Consider the following 19,554-nt stretch of genomic DNA (forward strand, 5'->3'; position numbering starts at 1 on the left):
ACGTATTGATGATTGCATTGCTAATGTGCACAGTCAAATCCGTTTGCTCATGTAACACGACAGATGGCCTTGTCCAGCTTTTGTAATTTCAAACTTTCAAAATGCAATATGGAGAAGCAAATTGATTTACTTTTGGCTACCAAGGCTCTCGTTCAAGATGGAGAGTCAAAGACATGAGACATATGTGTTTGATTTACTTATATTTTTGACAGTAAATTAAAATTACATTCTCATTTTGAAATGTGAAAATTATTCTACCTGAAATACATAATACCTGGCATCCAAACACCTAAATTACTTTCCTTCTCTCTCTCTCTCTATATATATACACACACTATACATCAACAATTTGCATTTCTCAAAACGCTTAGTCCAGCAATTCTCAACCCATCTTCGTTGATTTGGCTTTTGGCCTTCGACACTCTTCTATGACTTTAGAAGTCTTGGAGTTGAGTTTGATGCCATCCAATAAGTGATTACATTCACAAGCAATTCTATGTCCTTTGAAATCTCTGCTCCTAGGATCCTTGAATCCATGCCAAAAGTATTCCCTACTTCTTTGGCAACTGTTTCCCATGGTGTTCCCACTGTTAGATTTGCCAGCAGCTCACCTCCACGATTTACCGCGTCTGCCATTGCTGGGGTACATCCGGGAGAACCTGCAAATTGGATTCAAAAAGATTAATTTTGTATAAAAAGAATCATAACATAAATGAATGAAAACATATTTAAGAACCTTGTTCAAAATGTCACTGATCATATACCACTGATAATCTAACATACACTAGTGGCTATAGTATTAACCTGTTGCAGCGGAAGCCCATGATCTCCAGGTAACATACGGATTGAGATATCGAGTAGTGAACTAATGGCAGAATCACAGGTCAGCACCTGTGCTAATGTCGAAGTTTCATCAATTGTATCATCTTTGAATTTAATCAGTAGATTCCTCGAAACACCATAGTAAGACCTTATCTGTGAATTGTTCATCTAAGAATCATGAATCTTCTTATAGAAAGTAGATGTTTGCAAAATTATTACTTATAGAAAGACCCAAAGCCCATATAACAAGCAAATTTCCTCTACCCGATCCCAACACCCCCTCCTCCCCAGAAAAGGAAGACAAAAAGACACTTAAACGAATTGCACTTACCACTTAGAATGACCTTTAGCGCATTTGGGCCTTTCTGATAAAACCTCACATGCACCTTGTCACAAGTGAGTGAACTACGGTGACATAATGAAACTCCTCCACCTACACCACCCACCCCAAAAAAGAGAAATTCCTTCCTTCCCCGATCACCGTTTAGTCTATAGCAGATAAAAGGAAGGCTGGACAGAAAAAATAAAGAAGAAAAATGGAATTACCCAAACAATCCTACAGGCCTTGATTTGGCTGGAAGAATTGTGTAGTAGTAAATTTAGCAACTTAAAAGAATTCAATCTTGACAAGGGTTAACTCAAAAAATTCACCTTCATTAAGAAGTGAAAATCTTTTAAGACTCCAAATATGCAAACAGAACTAAAATTCACTTAAACGACCAAAGAATCCAAGCAGTAACCATAAGAGCAATCTCCAAACCGACAATTTAGAAAGTCATCCCAAAAAAAGAAAAACTACAGCCAGCAGCTATGTTCAAAATTTCGTTGAACCACAACCCATCCTCCAAAATTTCATTCATTAGATCAGTTTCAAAAGATCAACTACAGCCAGTAGATAGTGGTACCTGTGAAATTCCAGGATTTTCAACCCATTAACTCATGTTTTCAGGATCGCAAACTTAGGACTCAAGTCCGTGACAACTATGAGCCATTTGAGTCGAGCCTGAAGGTTCGAAAGTGGGTCCAATGATTGTGGATGATCCTTGTGATGATTTGATAAATCTCCTAGAGTTTAAGAGAAGAGAGAAGATTAATCACGACGGCGTTAAAAGGCGATTTTGGCATGTTAGTAGACCGGCGATGGAAAGTCCGATTGACGAAATTAAGGTATCCAATCGAAGAAATAAAAATATTTTTTATAAACAAGAAACAAAATATCCAAATTATGACTTACCCTAGAGATTATCGTAACGGTCATCTTTAGATTTTGTAACGCTGTCAAACTATTGCCGTTAACTTAAATCGGAAACTGCAGCTATGAGTACGGCTGACATGGATTCGACATCGAAACCGATGTCCGGGTTGATCAATACCCTCCAACGCGGTTCGCTGGAACCATGATTTGAGTTCTTCCTAATGGGATGGTTATTACTGTATATCAGAGCTGATTTTGACTAATTACGAAATCTGTATTCGGATAAAAAGTCTAGATTGATTTCATATTCTCTAATGATCTTAGCATTTTGAACTCATGATTCAAATACAAAGAGATGTAATTACAAATTGAGGGGCTTATCATTAAAAGGTGCAAGAAAATAAATTATGAAAATCCCCCATTCAATCTCAGAATCCATCTTCTCATCATGTCTGCAACCACAACCCAAAAAGACAAGATTAGCCTTGGACTCACTCAAGTGCTTGCATTTTCTAAGCCCATGCATGCATGTGATGAATGAACATACAACTTTGGATGTATCTAGGTATCAATTCTAATGCTTCTAGCTTTTAACAACTACATTTGAATCAATTATTTTCGTTTTTATATCTATTCTCTATACTTGGTGCTTGGTGGAATTAGGATTCAATCATTGAAAGGAGGCATAATAACCCTTATATTAATTGTTTTTTTAGGTTCTCTATAGATAATACAATTAACTGTGATACACTTATACGAAAGCACGCATTACATTTACATATACACAATTTTATTTTTGGGTAATTTTCATCCTGGACCCCCGAGGTTTGATCCATGTTATTTTTAGTCTAAATACATTGACACTTTGCATTGTGCCTCCCCTAAGGCATCCAATAAGATCAATTAAGAACAAATTGTGATTTTATGACCAAAATACCCTCACATCTATTCTACCGTAAAATTTTTATCATGCCTTAAAGGTTCCTTTACCAAATATCACTTACCTCCCCTCTTAGTTCGACAAATAGCATTTACACCCCCTCTTAGTTGGATAATATCACTTACCTCCCTCTTACCTAGCAAATATATCAAATACCTCCCCTCTGTTAACTTTCTCGGTTAAATTTAACTTTTACCGTTAAATATTTTTCCAAAATTCCAAACTACCCTTGGATTAAAAATATTTTTTTATTTTAAACCCTAAATTACCTAATCACTTTAGCAATTAAATACTAAATTACCTTCAATTAAAATAATTTTTAAAAATCAAAATACCATAGTTAAAACCCAAATTATCTTTAATTATTAAAAGCCCAATATATCAAAAATTTTATCAAACAACTAAAAAAAAACCCAAAATAGTAGTACGTGTTTTTTTTTTTAATTTAACTTGATAGTAGTAAGCTGTTTTTAAATTGTTTGATAATTAAAAAAAAAAAAAAAAGAGAGGGTATGTTGGGCTTTTAATAATTTAAGTTTTAACTATGGTATTTTGGTTTTTAATAATTATTTTAATTGAGGAAAGTTTAGTAGTTTAATTGTTAACGTAATTAAGGTAATTTAGGGTTTAAAATAAAAAATATATATTTTTAGTCAAGGGTAGTTTAGGATCTTAGAAAAATATTTAACGGTAAAAGTTAAATTTAACCGATAAAGTTAACAGAGGGGAGGTGTTTGATATATTTGCTAGGTAAGAGGGGAGGTAAGTGATATTATCCAGCTAAGAGGGGGTGTAAGTGCTATTTGTCCAGCTAAGAGGGGAGGTAATTGATATTTACCCAAAAAAAAAATATCACAATCAAAATAAGATCAAACGGGTTGAAAATCAATTTTCAAAGAATTAACTCATATAATGAATTTAAGAGAACAGGACAATCTTGCAACTAGTTTCGAAGATCAAAGAACAAATCGAAGGAAATTGTAGAAAGAAAAAAAATACTGATTTACAGCCAGCGAAGAAAGTAGATTGAATCAAACCCACCAAGTACTTCTTTTCGCATATCAAACCCCATTCAGAGATTACAGAACCTCTAGAACCACCGACCCATTCCCAAGATTAGGGTTCCCTGCTTCACCTGGAACACATCTCCAAACTGGTTCACGATCTGCAAAAATCATGACCATGGTATGGAAAGCTTCCAAGGCCCAAGCTAAGCTTGTGAGAATGAAGTGCCTGAGCTGCCATTTTCCAAAGTCCCTAACGTATATCTGGAGCATAGCATTCATACAGATTTTCTCATCGCCTGGCTCCTTAGTCCTTAGACGGTGGTAGCAAAGCCGATTTGAGGTCATTATTGCGGGAATCAGACATCGCCGGCAGCATTTGCAATATCAGATTGATGAAGAGAGGTAGAGAACGCTTAGATATCTGGTGTCATCAGCCTCCCTATAAGCATGGAAAGCAATTGAGTTCCCTTCAAATGGTGTGAGAAGAAAGAGGAACCATAGAGATGTTTTTTTCTTGGTTATTCCAGATGTTATCTTCCAATCGAATTAGGGATTTGGGAGTCGGGTAGTTTAAGGGGTTTGATTTTGTAAATTAATAAAGTTTAAATCTTTAAAATGTGAAAATAAAAAATAATATTTACAAGGACACCCCTATCATTTGATTTTCAACCGTTCGATCTTATTTTGATTGTGAAGACATGATGAAAACCTTGCGGTAGAATAGATGTCAGGGTATTTTGGTCATAAAAATCACAATTTGTCCTTAATTGATCTTATTGGATACCTCAGGGGAGGCTGATGCAAAGTGCTCATTTATTTTGACTAAAAATGACATAGACCAAACCTCAGGGGGTTCATATGAAAATTACCTTTATTTTTTCTTTGGCTTATAAACCCTAAAACTTTTATGCTCAATGACCAAAATAACCTTCTTGCCAAGAACATTTAGAATGGCCAGAATACCCTTTTTGCCCAAAACATACCAAAATGACCAAATTATGCCCTAATGACCAAAATAACCTTCTAGATTTCCTCCACAACATTCTTTTTTGGTCAAACAGTCCACAACATTCAAAATTACTAGAATACCCTTCATTCCCATAATGACCAAAACGTGCTTATGCCCTAATGACCAAAATAACCTTCATGCCAATTACATTCAAAATGACCAGAATACCCGTTATGCCCAAAATATACCAAAATGACTAAATTATCCCTAAATGACCAAAATCCTTCATGTCCAAAACATTTAAAATGACCAGAATACCCTTCATGTCCAGAATGACCAAAACGTGCTTATGCCCTAATGACCAAAATAATCTTCCTACCTAGAACATTCAAAATGACCAGAATACCCTTTATGCTCAAAACATACCAAAAAAATCAAAATACCCTTATCGCTAAATGACCAAAATAGTAAAATACCTCAAACAAGCGTACCCAACAAATGTGCATGTACGAAACGTCTTCTACAATTGTTCTTGTCAATGTGACTAACATTTTCAAATTCTTAACGGCCAAATTTGATTTTAGTTTTCAAAAAAAAGAAAAAAAAACATTGATTAACAATTAACAAATGAAAAGGAGAAAACAAATGAGTGAACCATCTGAATAACATTAAAAATATTTACAATGAAGCAGAAAACCTACTATAGATGTGAGCAAGAAAATTCAAAAGGAAACTAAAATTTGGAAAGAATCCCACCAACGAATCAAAAAGGGAAAACGAAAAAACAAAAGCCTAAATTACCATTTGTACCGTAGTTGATGAGGCAAATAGCCAAATACTAACCGAAAAGGAAAAACAAACTAAAAGATCAATAGCTCCAAAAATCACAAAACCATGCTCAGATCCAAAAAAAAGCAAGGACGAAAATACCATAGATTTGAACTCGAAGACTGCAGATCTGAAAAGATATTTTCAAATATGAATCTAAGATGAAATCTACGGAAAAGAAGTGCCCAAGAAGATGCTTGAAAATAAAGAAAGAAGCGAAAATTAACAAGAAAACCCTAAACCGAAGCACGAAACGTGGATGTACAAACCCCAAGTGAATCACCAACGAATAATCTGAACTCAACGTTTGCAAATGCCATTGCTAAGGAAGAGCGATCGGGAGAAACAAGAAGAAGAATAGAAAATGACAAGATCTGAAGAAGATGAGGACGAAGCAATACATCTAACCAGTGTATACGAAACCCTAATGTGTTTTCCACCATGAAACATAACTTTAATGTCTCCAAATTAAAATGAAATGAAATTTCTCCAAATGAACTTAAATTTGAATGAATATACATTTAATTTTCTCTCTTCCGGCCAAATCCGCGTGCAAATACATCCCACGTCACATCCCCTGAAAAACTATCGATTTGTAGCTTAACCTATATTCCATTTTTAAGTATAAAAGCGCAGTGAATTATACAAGAGCTTGCTGTTACGAACGGCTCATATTCAATATACTGTTATCCTATGGCTGAGGATTATCGCAAATCTTGACAACTACATGCGAGCAATAGAGTAAGAAGTCAAAAGTGAAGAACGTTTACAAAAAAAAAAAGTGAAGAACGGTCTCTTTTTATTTTTATTTTTATTATTAATATTATTAATATTTATTTATTTATTATTATTATTATTTTCTACTTCATGGGGTCTTTGGAATAAGGGGCCAAGGAAAAGGAAATTTCAAAATTTTCTTTTTTCTTTATTTATTTTTTTTTCCAAGGGGACTTGGGGGTTTTTGAAATCAGATGCCCAAAAGAAGAAATTTTCAATTTTTTTTTTTTTTAATTTTTTTTAAGAGACCGGGAGGGTCTATGAAATCAGGGGCCCAAAAGGAAAAGAAAAGAAAGGAAAGAAAGAAAGGGAATTTTTTTTTTATTATTTTTATTTTATTTTATTTTTTTTTATCCTGGGCAGGGGAGTCGGGCCGGTCGCATGTCAGACAGCCCGTCTGACCGGGGGTTCCCGGTTTCTGGTAAACATTTTGTTTACCAGAAACAAGGGCGACGCAGGCCAACCCGCGCTGCTGGCACGGCCGTCTGTGCCTGTCGCGTGCTCAGTGCGCCTACAGCCCCAAAATACATGTTTTTCACCCATTTTTCTATCTTTTCACCTTCTCTCTTATCTTGAGGTGGTTCTTCTACACTTCTAACTCAAATCTAACCACGTGCAATGCTCAAACATCCCATTTTTGGATGGCTAAGACTATTGCCACTAGATGCTTCTCATACATCAACTTCGATTGGTCACCCATGGACAAGAACACAAGAGTTGGCTCCAATAAGCAATGGGAAGCCCATGTTGCATAAGAAGTAAGAACAGCCCCAAGTCCGAAACCCGAGGCATCCGTTTCAACAGCAAACTCCTCTGAGAAATCCAACATGGGCAACACAGGCACAGTGTTTATTTTCAGGCTTCAAAGGCTTGAGTGGCAGCTGCATCCCAATGGAACACATCGTTCTTCAATAGATTTGTAAGCAGTGCTGCCACTTTCCCATAATCCTTAACAAACCTCTTGCAATACCCTATCTGCCCCCCCAGAAAACCCCTGAAGCTCTAACTTCTATGGACGAGGCCACTCAACCATGCACTTGATTTTCTGGGAGTCCGCATCCAGTCCAGTATCTGAGATAATATGCCCCAAATACTCCAATTTAGTCACCCAAACAGACATTTTTTCTGGTTCACGACTAGGCTGTGTTAAACCAAAAGGATAAATGTCGTTTGCAAATAACCTAGATGTTCTTCCATGGACCTGCTGTACACCAAAATATTGTCAAAAAAACCAACAGAAACTGCCTCAAATGGTCATAAAGTACCTCGTTCATGAGAGCTTAGGAAGTAGTCAGTGCATTCAAGAGTCTGAATAGTATCACCACATTTCACCAGCAACTCATAATAGTCATTATCACTTTATGAGTACAAAAAACTGTCTTCTCCATATCCTCCTGTCAAATCTGTTGACAACCAGACTTCAAGTTCAGCTTGCTGAACACCGTGGCACATCCCAATTCGTCCAACAACTCATCTAAGCGCGGGTATAGGTTACTTGTTGAGTCTTACTAGTATGTTGTGTGCTGGATAGTCAACACAGCATCACAACGCACCATCCTTCCAAACCAGCAGCACTGCACTAAGTATGGACTCACACTAGGCCGTGAAAGTCCTACCACAAGTCTGAAGTCTCTCAACCTCATTCTACTGAGAATGGGGATGGCAATAAGGCCTTGTGCATGTTTGTCAAAGCGTCCGCCTAGGCGCGCTTAGGCAGCAGCCTTGGCTCCTAGGCCGATTTTTGGGTAAAGGCGACCTGGTGTAGCCTTGTTGCCTTTCGTTGCCCTTTATTGCCTAGCCTCACCTTGTCGCCTTGACAACCATGGCCTTACGTTTGGTGAGTTGCTGCCTCCCACCAAGTGGATTGAGTGGTTGTGAGTGGTAAACCCATTGGATCCACCAACAAACTCTCAAACTCAGACAACAACCCCTTCACCCTCTCATCTTTTGTGCACTCTACTCCCATCAGGGGGGTGTTCATCTCTTTTAGCCAGTACCCCTCACCTGCCATCTAGACTGTCTTCCACACATCCTTCAGGGTTGTTTCAAGCTGGAGTAAGGCCGGATCTTGAATCTCACTGATCTCCCACCCCATTCAACCCCCCAAAATGGGTTCCACGTTGCTGAGGTTGAACGGAAGGAGATCCTACACGAATAGGTCCCCATTGATCAGAATAGGGACATTGCAGCAAACCCCTTGTCCTCATACACTTTCGCCATCACCCAATGTTACAAGAAGTCTCTTCCCTTTCACTGTCCGCCCTAAGGGTTCCACCAAGCTCTGTGAGATGGTGTGTCGCTCAACAGCCGACCAAGATCACAATAGGGGTTCCACTAATCTGACCTCAAAACTTCAATGTGTGTGGAGAGTCAAAACAAGAAAGAACCACGAGAGTTCTGTTTCAACCGACCCTTCATCTGGCACAACCATCCCTACAAGCTCAGTTTCCCTCATTTCCACGGGCATCTCGTCTTTGTGCAGCAGTAAAACCCTTAATTGTTTGAACGGGCATTGATGGCACTGATTATTAAGGAATATCACATCTGAAGCAAAGGCCTTTACCATCTTAGCCCTGATCTCTCCCATGTCAACCATTTGGAGTGTTGCTGTTAGCAGTGGAGGTTGTTAATGTGCGTTAGGTCAATAGGGAAGACGATGAACTGCATGTAGGTTTCAATTCAGGTTAGTTTCGTCAACTCAGCAGGGTTTATTCTAGTCCCATTCAGGCAATGCGTTGCTGGCTGGCCTCCAGCCCACTAGGTGACGGCATTCATGTTAACGACCCACTGGGCCATGACTTGGGTATCAGACTGGGCTGAAACACTGGGCTTTTGTGGGTTTCGCAGTTGCGGGGCACAAGTCATTGAGCCAAGTCCATAATTTGGGTTAGGGTGCCCGATTCGAAAACCCGTAACTCCACCCACACTTTTTTAACTAAACCTGACATAAAAGCCCTCTTAGACCGCATTTCGTCCCTTACAATGACAACAGCTGCTAGGGCATCAAAGCTTGACCTACACTCTGCAACTGAGTCTCCTTGATGAAGGCCAATCAGCAACTCCAGCGGCAATTTCATCTGTGCCTGACGTTCCTAATGGCAGTCTCAAGTTCATCCCCTCTGCTTTCCATCTTGCTTCTGACCATTCCCTCGGATTAGATGCGCTCATGTACCAATTTGTTAAGACCCGAGTTTAACTTTTATCAACTATTATATTCCCCACTCCCTGAATAACATTCTCAGGCAATAACAAGACCATACAGCACAAACATATACCATTCATTCATTGGAAACAACACAGTTCAGCAGTAATATGCAACTATTTCATTCAGTTCAGTAACAGGAGATCCAATACAGCACAAGACTACGCTTTCTTCAAAATCAAATGCAACGACTACAGAGAAACTCACAAAACACACACGAGAGTACACTAATCTCCTTCTACAAGACCTTCTTGCCCCCAAAACTTACACAAAACCCTCTACTCTATCTTCTTGCTGTCTATAAAACAGTGTCTCCAATGAATTTTACTCACTCCCCCACTTATTGCCTTACATCTGCTCCAACATTCTCTGCCTAAAGTCAGGACTCCCCCATATATATGTGTGCTTGTCACCCTTGTCATCTTCTGGCAACTGTCCTCCTCCTCTGTTAGTTAGGATGCTCATGTGCTTTTGATCCTGTGTGTCTCCCCCTACACTTGTGTGTATACACCTGTGACACTAGAAGCCCATCATGGTCTAAGGATGCTTTAAAACATATCATCTATGAATGTTTACACTTATAAGATGCATCCTTAACTGAGCTCCAGCTAGTACCTTAAAAAGGATACTCCATATCCGGCTTGGCGACAATTCATTGGAAACTTACTAACCTCATATGTGTGCCACCAAGGTCAACCCTGGAAGATGACATTGTTACTTCATAAAGACCAGAAACTTATCTCTTGAGAACTCCTCAAGCACTTATCAGTTCTTCAATCTTCAAAAGATTCATGTATGTCCAAACTCAGGTCAACATCTCAAATCCATCACAAACTAAGCTATACTTATTCAAGGAATGCATCAAATGAAAATGGATGCTGAAACAAATTGCAGCATCATATACCAGGCATAGGGAAGTTAAGTGAATAAATCTAGGACATGTAAGCAGAGGGATTCAAAATATATAGACAGAAGAGCAACACACATCACTGCAAAGACAGATAAAAATTAAAACAAAAGATGAAGTGCATTAAAAAAATAATGTAAGCTAGGACTCAGATCACTCTAAATCAAGGATAAATAGTATACCTCCATCTAATGTTGCAGGAGGGAAGTCTGCCAAAGTTTTCTTCATATGTTTCAAGCTGTCAGGACTAACTATGCGAGCCACAAGGCCCTCCAAGATTTCACCTTGCATCTTTATGTGGTCTTTCGATCCTGGAGATTGATAGAAAACAAACAGATACTTGGTAAAATGGTCAACTAGCAAGTGAACCCACTTTAACCTCAAATTTTTTTTTTTTTTTTTTTTTTTTTGGGGGGGGGGGGGGGGGGGCGGGGGAGAGAACACAGCATAGAATAAATTTAAGAAGGCAAAATGTCTATATAGGTTCAGAACAACATGGTCGTCGTAAACAAGGGCAGATGGAAGCCCCCCTGAACTGGCTGCCAGACTCGAAACCCATTTCCTCACATGCTGGAAGCTCATGCTTTTGCCATAGCAACAAGTGTCGACTCAGAAGCATTGCAAAAAACAAGTTACAATTGACGCTTTTTGGTAAATTGGCAGTAATTCTTTTAATAAAAGACTCTCACTCATAAAGGGGAAAAACTTCAATTACCTTTTAGTCTACGGCGAAGTTCATAGAATTTATAATGTATACGGTAAAAATTTATAACAGCAATACAGCACCACCAAAAACTAAGAAGTACTGAGTAATACTATCTAACCCAGTTAAGGAGAAGCGCTAAGGACCTTTTTTATATTCAAATCTCCTCTTTTTTCTCAACTAAAGTTCACTGAATTGGAAAATGTATCCAACTGAATAAACTGAATCAGCATATGCCAATCTAGTTTCCTTAAAAGTTCTTGCTTGCTTTAATAACCCAACCTGGTACAGAGACATCAGCAACTTCATCAAGAGTCTTACATACAGATTTTGCAGTTCCTTCTTCACATAATGCATCAAAGGCTGCAAAGAAGGAAGTCACAGATTTCCTACAGCAATAAAGAAAACAATCAGTAGCCATAAATTCTACCCTGACATGAAAACATTTACTGTCTTTCTGATCCATCCAAAACAGGAAAACAATTTAACAGCATAAAATTGAAGAGAAATTTAATCAGAATGGTTTAATTCTTCTAGCTGGAAACACAAACAATTACTAGGAACTAACAAAGAAAAAAAAAGACATTCAATAAGTACAACTATGGATTGACACCAACAGATAAAATACAAAATTAAGCATAAGATCTTGTCGCAGGAGTTCTAATTAGAATAGGAGTCTCCTTCCCTTATGTTTTAAGGGCTTTTAAGTTATTTCTTATCTCTTTTTTTAGTCTGTTTTGCATTCCTATCCCTCTCTAAGTTGGTTCTAGTCTACCATATATAAATCTGTAAATACCCTATAAGGGTGAAGGAGTAACATCAACTTTGGGAAGCAATTTATTCTTACTTTGCTAAACGGCATCAGAGCTAAAAGCATTCCAGTCATTCGTTGACAATTCTTGAAATAACCCTTGCAGGTGATCACTTCGTCATCTCTATCTCTAGTGGGAGCACAACAATTGCCTGTACAGCAACCATGTTTTAATCAGTTGATTCCTTCACTTTCCAGCAAAGATCAACAGAAGAGATTTTTTTTTTTCTCTCTCCAGCAGTTGCTGTGCCTCTGCTTATCATAACAGAAGTTTTCCCGATTTCTGCCTGAAGCATAACAGGAATTAGTTTCTGCGGGCGTCTTGTCATCTTTAACCACTGCTGAGGGTCATGTTTTATCTGGTGCGATGTGTGCTGTGCATTCAGATCCAAAAATCATTAACCAGCAGAGAAATTTATCAGTTGTTGGAACTCTCTTGTTGACAGAAAACATTAGAGATGGAGATAAGTTCATGCTGGTTGTTAGAACTTTTTCTCCGAAGGAAGCTTGTTGGCAAGTAGGGTTACCTAACGGTGACTTGATCTGACATTGCCTAGCTTGTCAGTGTTGTGGGTCAACTTTTGTCCGTTCCTCAGACATCTCCCTGAGACGCTATTATAAGAACTTGGAGGTACCCTAAGAAAGCTTATGCATACCCCAAGAGGGGTTGAAGGCTTTTCAAATCAAGACCTGGATGAATCATCGGTTGATAGAAGGTCAACCAAAGGTTATAGCACTTTGGTTGGTGGAAATCTTTTGCTTTGGAGAAGTAAGAAGTAGACTATGGTTGCCCGATCAAGTGTAGACACATAGTATTGAGGTACAGCATACATCGCTTCTAAGTTAGTGTGGACACACAGTTACTTAAAGAACTTGGTTTATTTATGATTTTATGGTGTGATAATCAAGCAGTTTTCACATAGCTTCAACCCCTGAATTTCATGAGCATACAAAACATGCTGAAATTGATTGTCACTTTGCTTGTCAGAAAGCGCACCAAGGATTGATTCCCCCTAGTCAAGTTCGTACAGAAGAAAAATTAGCAGATCTGTTTACCAAACCTTTGGGGACTAAATGAGTTGACTATATTCGTAATAAGCTAGGTATGATTTAACATATATGATCCAGCTTGAAGAGAGCGGGGTGCTATAGAAGTGCAAGCGCTAATTCGCAAGAGTGATTTCGTTCCGTTTTCACTACTCAACTTCTATTAATATAAGAATTGGTCTGAGGCCTCCTTAGGTATTTCTTGTTCTCCAATCTTTGTCCTTATCTGGTTTTCTACTTCTATTTACAGAACCCATCAAACCTCGAAAGGACAAAAGGGAAGAGGGAGTGGGAATCAGGAAAAAAAGAAGAGAAGAACAAGAAGCAGAGAATCAGGAAAAGCGAGAGAGAGAGAGAGCATTCCACTCCCATCACCTTCTCCTTGTGCAAAGAGCATTCCAAATCCACCAAAAATTCACTGCTGCCATTGGATTCCAAGTTGCTTGAGACAAGGATTGTTTCCTTTCCTCAGTTTCCCATTTAAGTCTGACTCTTATTTATTTCCCTCTTCTAACTTTTTCCAGGATTTTCCCTCCTTTTTCCTTTATCTCCTTTTATCCCATTTTCCACTATTCCATGTATACCCCAGCACATTCATTGCCTTTTTTCTTCAGTGTTGCTTCTTTGTTTTAAATCTCAAGTTACACTACATAGAGACTGATATAGACAATTTATTCTGTTTGATCACTGAGGGGAATTATAAAATGCAAGGCGAATTTTCTAACTTGACAACAGGGTTTCAGGAGCTTGCTGATAGTAACAACAATTATTATGATACAATGTCATGCATGTGACAAACCTCAAAAAATGAATCCAATGTGGAAAAAATTGAGCCATGAAACCAATGATTAAATTGATAAGTATGGTTCGATTCAAGGTGAAATTGAAGAATTGTTTGACGATCCAATTTCAATTACGAAACCTCATGAGAAAATTACCATTAAAAAGACATTATTTGATAACAACCATCATACAATTGACCTTGAGACACGTTGGATCATCACCCCCATCAAACCCACTATTTGTGGATGTCGATCACATGGTGCCAATTCTCTCATTTTACAGATCTCATGGGCAACTTTTTCTTAACACCTGCAGAGTTAATGCAGGATCCATAGACTGGTTTAGTCGGGTTCCAGTCCAACCCCAAAAAGAGCCTGTCCAATGGGATTTGATCACACAAGAGTTGGACTTAATTAAATAAATTAGTTGAGTTCTAATATTTAATCTTTTTTTTTTTTTTTTTTTTTTTTTTTTAAGTTTTCCCACATAGATATGAGTTCGAGTTGGAGTCTTTATATTGATTGAATTTTTAATTGGTGTTGCTCTTCTTCCTTTTCTTTTCTTTTTTTTTGAATGAACAAATAAATTCATTAAACAAATGAGAGAACAAGGAGGGGAAATAACACAAAGCTGAACCAAAGCAAAGAAACCCGGCTACATAACCTTACAACAAAGCAAGAAGCACAACACTAGACCAATAAGGACCAAAAAACCCTGGCCAGTAGGCCAAGCTAGACCAAAGCAATTTCCTGTTAAATGAAAGGGGGCCTTCGTTGCAGCAATGCAGAGGCCATCACAGTAGGTACCATCGAAGCTACAGAATGCAATAGAACTGATAGCATCCAAGATTGCCTGAAAGTTGCAGCAACAGCTGGAAAGACCATGGGAGCCAACGGCAGGGCGATAGAAACCAACCATACCAACGGGGATAACAGGGGAGAAAGAGACGACAAAGAAGAAATTGGGAAAGAGGAGGAAGAAGGAAGAGAAAGAGAGCGAGAAAGAAGGTGAGGGGAAGAGGAGAGGAAGACTCGCTAGGCAGTCCAATGAACCTACAAACTGAGGAAACCATCACTCCCACAAGAGGAAGATAAGCAGACCACCAGCAATGGAGAGAGAAGATGAAAAGAGGGAGAGGTGGAACCCCCTGCACTTGACATCGGAAGTTTCACCCGTCAACTCGAACAAGAAGAAGATCGGATCTGGAAAGTTGTTCTTTGTGGGGCGTAAAGTTGACTTCTTAGTTTAATAAGATACCTATATTAGTGGGATTTTCTTCTTCTAAATATCATGTATTAGGATAAATTTCAGATTGGAAAACAATGAATATGTCTGTGAGAGCCTTGCGGCTGGTTTTTTAGTGTGAGCATCTCTTCCCTCTTCCTCTTCTAATACGATTTCTAACTTCCTCCTCTTCCCATTCTTCTAATTTCCCCTCAGTGAAAGCCCACCATAGCAGAGACCATTTTCAGGCCTGCATTACTATTATAACTTAATCCCTCACAAATTTCAAAAATTATATAAGCCAACATCTAGCAGCATTAGAAGCTTCCTTTTTGTTTTTCCTGTTCACAAGTCTTCAAACACAAACAAGATATGTATTCGCTTACTCTGAGTGATGGAACTATTTGAATTGGGATTCTGACTTCATCACTTCAGAATCAGACCTGAATATGATAGTCCAGTTCTTTCTCGTCCATTATCTCTACACAAGCTAAACTGTTAAAAATGTCCCCTCTTTTAGGTTCATATCTAGATTGGAAAGACAAGCTACTTAAAATATCCAATCAAGTAGGATTGTGGAGCTTTTCTAACCTAAGGACTTCACCAGAAAACCCAAAAATTCTGGAGAGGTAGAGAATGATAATGCTTGAATATGTGGTAGTAAATTCTGCTAATGTTTCTTCTCTTCTTATATAGTTGGCATTCTATTCCCTACCTCATCGCCCAAGCCAATCTTCATCCAGTTTTACAATCTACCACACGAAATGATAAACAAAAACTAACAACTTGCGTCTTGAGATAAGATCATAACAATTATAGAATTATGTACTACAGAAGTACAAGAACATATACACAGCAGCATGGGTATTACTGAAAAAACAAAACATCTAAGAAATCAACACAATCAAAGAACCAAGACAACTATCCATTATATTTGGTAGCCATTATCTAGGGGAAGACTGACTCAAAATATAAATTCTCACCTTGTTGAGAACAACCAAACATGATTGGTTGGCAAGCGCCATTTCCTACAGAAAGCAATTATATCAGGAGTAGAGTAGAACTTGGGCTTTCCATTGCCCAATTCTGTGACTGCAGTTACCACGACTGCAACCAAACAAGAAAACAAGATATTATTAACTGTAACAGTAAGAAAAATCTTATAAAATACAGGATTTAGATCTCTCAGAAGGGCCAAAACCATAAAAAAGGGCATCAACAAAATGAAGGATAGTAATTTATCTAAGAAAGGTTGAAAATCTCTAATAAGCTGTACTAAGAAAGGTGACAACTGACTTTTTCCCCTTCTCCCCCACCAATGAATCATCATCCAATCATCTCACAAACATTTCAATCAAATGATGACCCATACCCAAAATTCTCCTTTAGGCACACACCAAAGGCAGCTACCATTCAAGCTTAAGTCCCTTATCTGAGCCACTCCCATTAAGTAATCTTGGCACTGTGACCAAAACTGACTTTCTAAACATATTCAAATATAACCAATTCATATAGAACAGAATGGCTGTATATCATAAGCACATGTGGGAATGGACAACTAAAGTAAGTATTAACCATTGAATTCACCGAAACCCCACCCGTTCATCAATATATATAATTTCAGGCAGCATTATGTAGAACTTCTAAGTTTCGTGCTTCCAATTTGCAAACAATATTTCTTTCTTAAGAAATTTTATTTAAAGTTATTAAAGGGCAAGCAGTTACCCTCCTGGTGATTGGCCATCAAAGAACGACCTTTAGAGTCTACTATTTCCGATAACAGTAAATGATATCAATCACATCCAAATGTACCCATACAAACCGACCCCATAGTCAGTCCCACAAGGTTGTGAGATGCGACTTGTCAGGGAAGCAGCCTGGTCTAATGATGTGGTGACTGATAAGTTTTTTTTGGTTCGATAGAGTATCTCATGAGGCAGCTCAAGCATGACAAAGAGATGGGACCATAGCAGAAATAAAATTAAAATAAATTTTATTCACTAACTGTGGGTTCTTTGGGGGCAAGAACAAAGTCACTGTAACATAAACTGTCTAAAGGGGTTCCCCAGGGCCTAGGGTAATTTCCCAAACCCTATGGCCCCTATTTTGATCCAGGGGTATTTTGGTCATTTTCCAATTTTCATGGTGTCCTAGGTCAGGGTCTCATCAAGTTCAGTTAGTTGTCTCATTGAGTCTAGATGATTGTTAGGACCCTAGATCTATTTTTAATTTCCTCTTTGGATCATTATTTTGTATTCTATTGAAGAGTCTTTGTCTAGCTGAGATTCCTAGGTTATGTTGGAATCCCCAAGTTTCAGTCTACTTTTTAGTTTTTATTAGGACTCTATATCTACTCTTAGAATCCAAATTGGATCTCTCTAGAGTAAGTCGTGATAGAGTCCTTGTTTATGTGAGAACTAGTAAAGTCATAATAAGAATTAGAGAGTTAGTTTAGAGCATAGTTATTGTCACGGCAATGAGGCAATGCGAGGCGGTTTAGGCTAGTTGAGGCGATGAGTCAACGAGCACCCTCCGAAGCGCTTTTGAGGCGGTCAAGGCGTTTTGAGGCATTTTAAGTGAAATTTTGGTTGTGATTGTAAATGAACATGTATTATGGAAAAGAAAAAGATCATATTCTAGTAATCCTATATGGCATATATTGATGCATTCATCTATCTTGATGATAATACAGCTTGTATTATTATTTTTTTCTTTTTTTGGTAGCAAATGAAGCTTCAATTCTGAAAAAGACAAAACAGTAATGAAGAAAATTGGTTTCCAGCAAACAAGGTCCTAGGTAGAGATCATTAGGCTTCAACATGCTATTTTTTAAATTGGAATAGCTTACTAATTATGGATCATTAGATTCTAATTGCCAATTGATTCTCTGCCTTCAATTTGGCATCATTGATTTGGTTTTAAAAAATAAAAAATAAATAAAAAAGAAAAAAAAATTCAAAAAGGCGATTGCCTTGGGGACTAAGGCTTCCGAGGCAACCGCCCTATGACCTAACAATAAGGCGACGGCCGCCAAGGGTGCCCCGACGCCTATGCGACGCCTTAACAACTATGGTTTGAAGTCAATTAGGTTTCTTGGTTTGAGTCTTTGGTTTCTTTTTGAGGTTATAAATAAAGCCAGCATTCTCTTAAACACAAGTTAAATTGATTAAATAAAATTGAGATTGAGAGTTTGGAGGAAGATAAGTCATGGGTTTCCTTTGGGATTCTGGGAAAGCCTGCGGCAGCTGTAGAATGATCAACTACACCCATCGTCTTCAAGGTCCATTAAATTCCAGCAGTGATCAGCAGCCTTCTTCTACTCCCAAGTAAGTACAGCCCCCTCCCCCTTCTTCCCTAGCCCACATAACCTCCCCCACCCCCTCTATTTCCTGCGGCAGAACCATACCCCCTCCCAGATCCCTTAATCCCCTCACCCCTTCCTTTTCCCTTAAGGAATGCCTTCCCCAAAGTCCTACCTCCTTGCCCTGAATCCTACCAAGAACCTCACTGATAGCACTGTAAATATTCGTTCATTGTAACAGAACCAGTAAAAACAGCAACCAGATATTCTATATTCATTCAATGACGCTGGTAAACTTCATCAAAGACAAGATTCAGGTATCTGTAGTTGAATGAGATTGATGTTTGGATTCAATTACATCAGCTCCCTTTGGCTTATTCTGCCCAGGGAAACATCTTCCTGATACTCAAGAAACTAGGGGAACCGCTAAAGGGTATGTTCATTGACGGGCTTCAATTTGGTCGGCCAATCAAGTATTACCGATGCCGAGTTCGAATCAACACTGTTCAACCCTTGAAAAGCAGGATTCTAGTGAATATTGCTGGCAGTCGATTGGAGGTCTTAGTGAAATACGAAAGGATTCCACTCTTTTACTATATGTGTGGTATTTTAGGACATGATGAATCACGCTGCACAACCTTGTATGATCAGAGAGCCTCGAAAGGGTACGATTGGGAAACAGAGGAGTCAATGTTGCTTTGGAAATTTTCGGCTGATATTCGAGGTATGGCTCCAAACGGCAGATTGATTGAGAAGGCTGAAAAATTCTACTATCAAGACAATCATACGGAATCACAACCTACTCCGTCGAGCAAACTCACCGGGGATGGGGCGGATGCAATCGCAAATACAATCCATCAAGAGGGTATGCCTGCTCTTATAGTCGTTCCATTGGAAGGTCCACCTGCGATGCTTACGCCAAAGCCTCGTGTACCGAGGGTGAAGGATCCACTTCCGAGCACAAGGATCGTCCACCTTACACCCTGAAATGCGTGATGCCACTCTCTCCGGTCAGATAAGTAACCTTCCTCCACACCTTCCTAATTCCTCTTCTCACC

The 19,554-nt window shown here is 38.5% G+C and overlaps 1 pseudogene across 1 annotated transcript in view; it reads right to left on the reverse strand.

Moving 5' to 3' along the window:
• Positions 1-4,959: 4,959 nt before the first annotated feature.
• Positions 4,960-19,554, reverse strand: part of LOC149023469 (uncharacterized) — a 39,280-nt pseudogene continuing 24,685 nt past the window's right edge. The window contains exons 5-7 of the transcript XR_016171528.1: positions 16,179-16,302; positions 11,613-11,719; positions 4,960-10,938 (exon numbers count right to left, since the gene is read on the reverse strand). The product of XR_016171528.1 is annotated as an uncharacterized LOC149023469 (transcript). The remainder of the gene's footprint in view (positions 10,939-11,612; positions 11,720-16,178; positions 16,303-19,554) is intronic.

Source organism: Hakea prostrata, chromosome 2, assembly GCF_041222555.1.
Source record: "Hakea prostrata isolate BN-2017 chromosome 2, UWA_Hpros_2, whole genome shotgun sequence".
In the NCBI taxonomy this organism is placed as follows: domain Eukaryota; kingdom Viridiplantae; phylum Streptophyta; class Magnoliopsida; order Proteales; family Proteaceae; genus Hakea; species Hakea prostrata.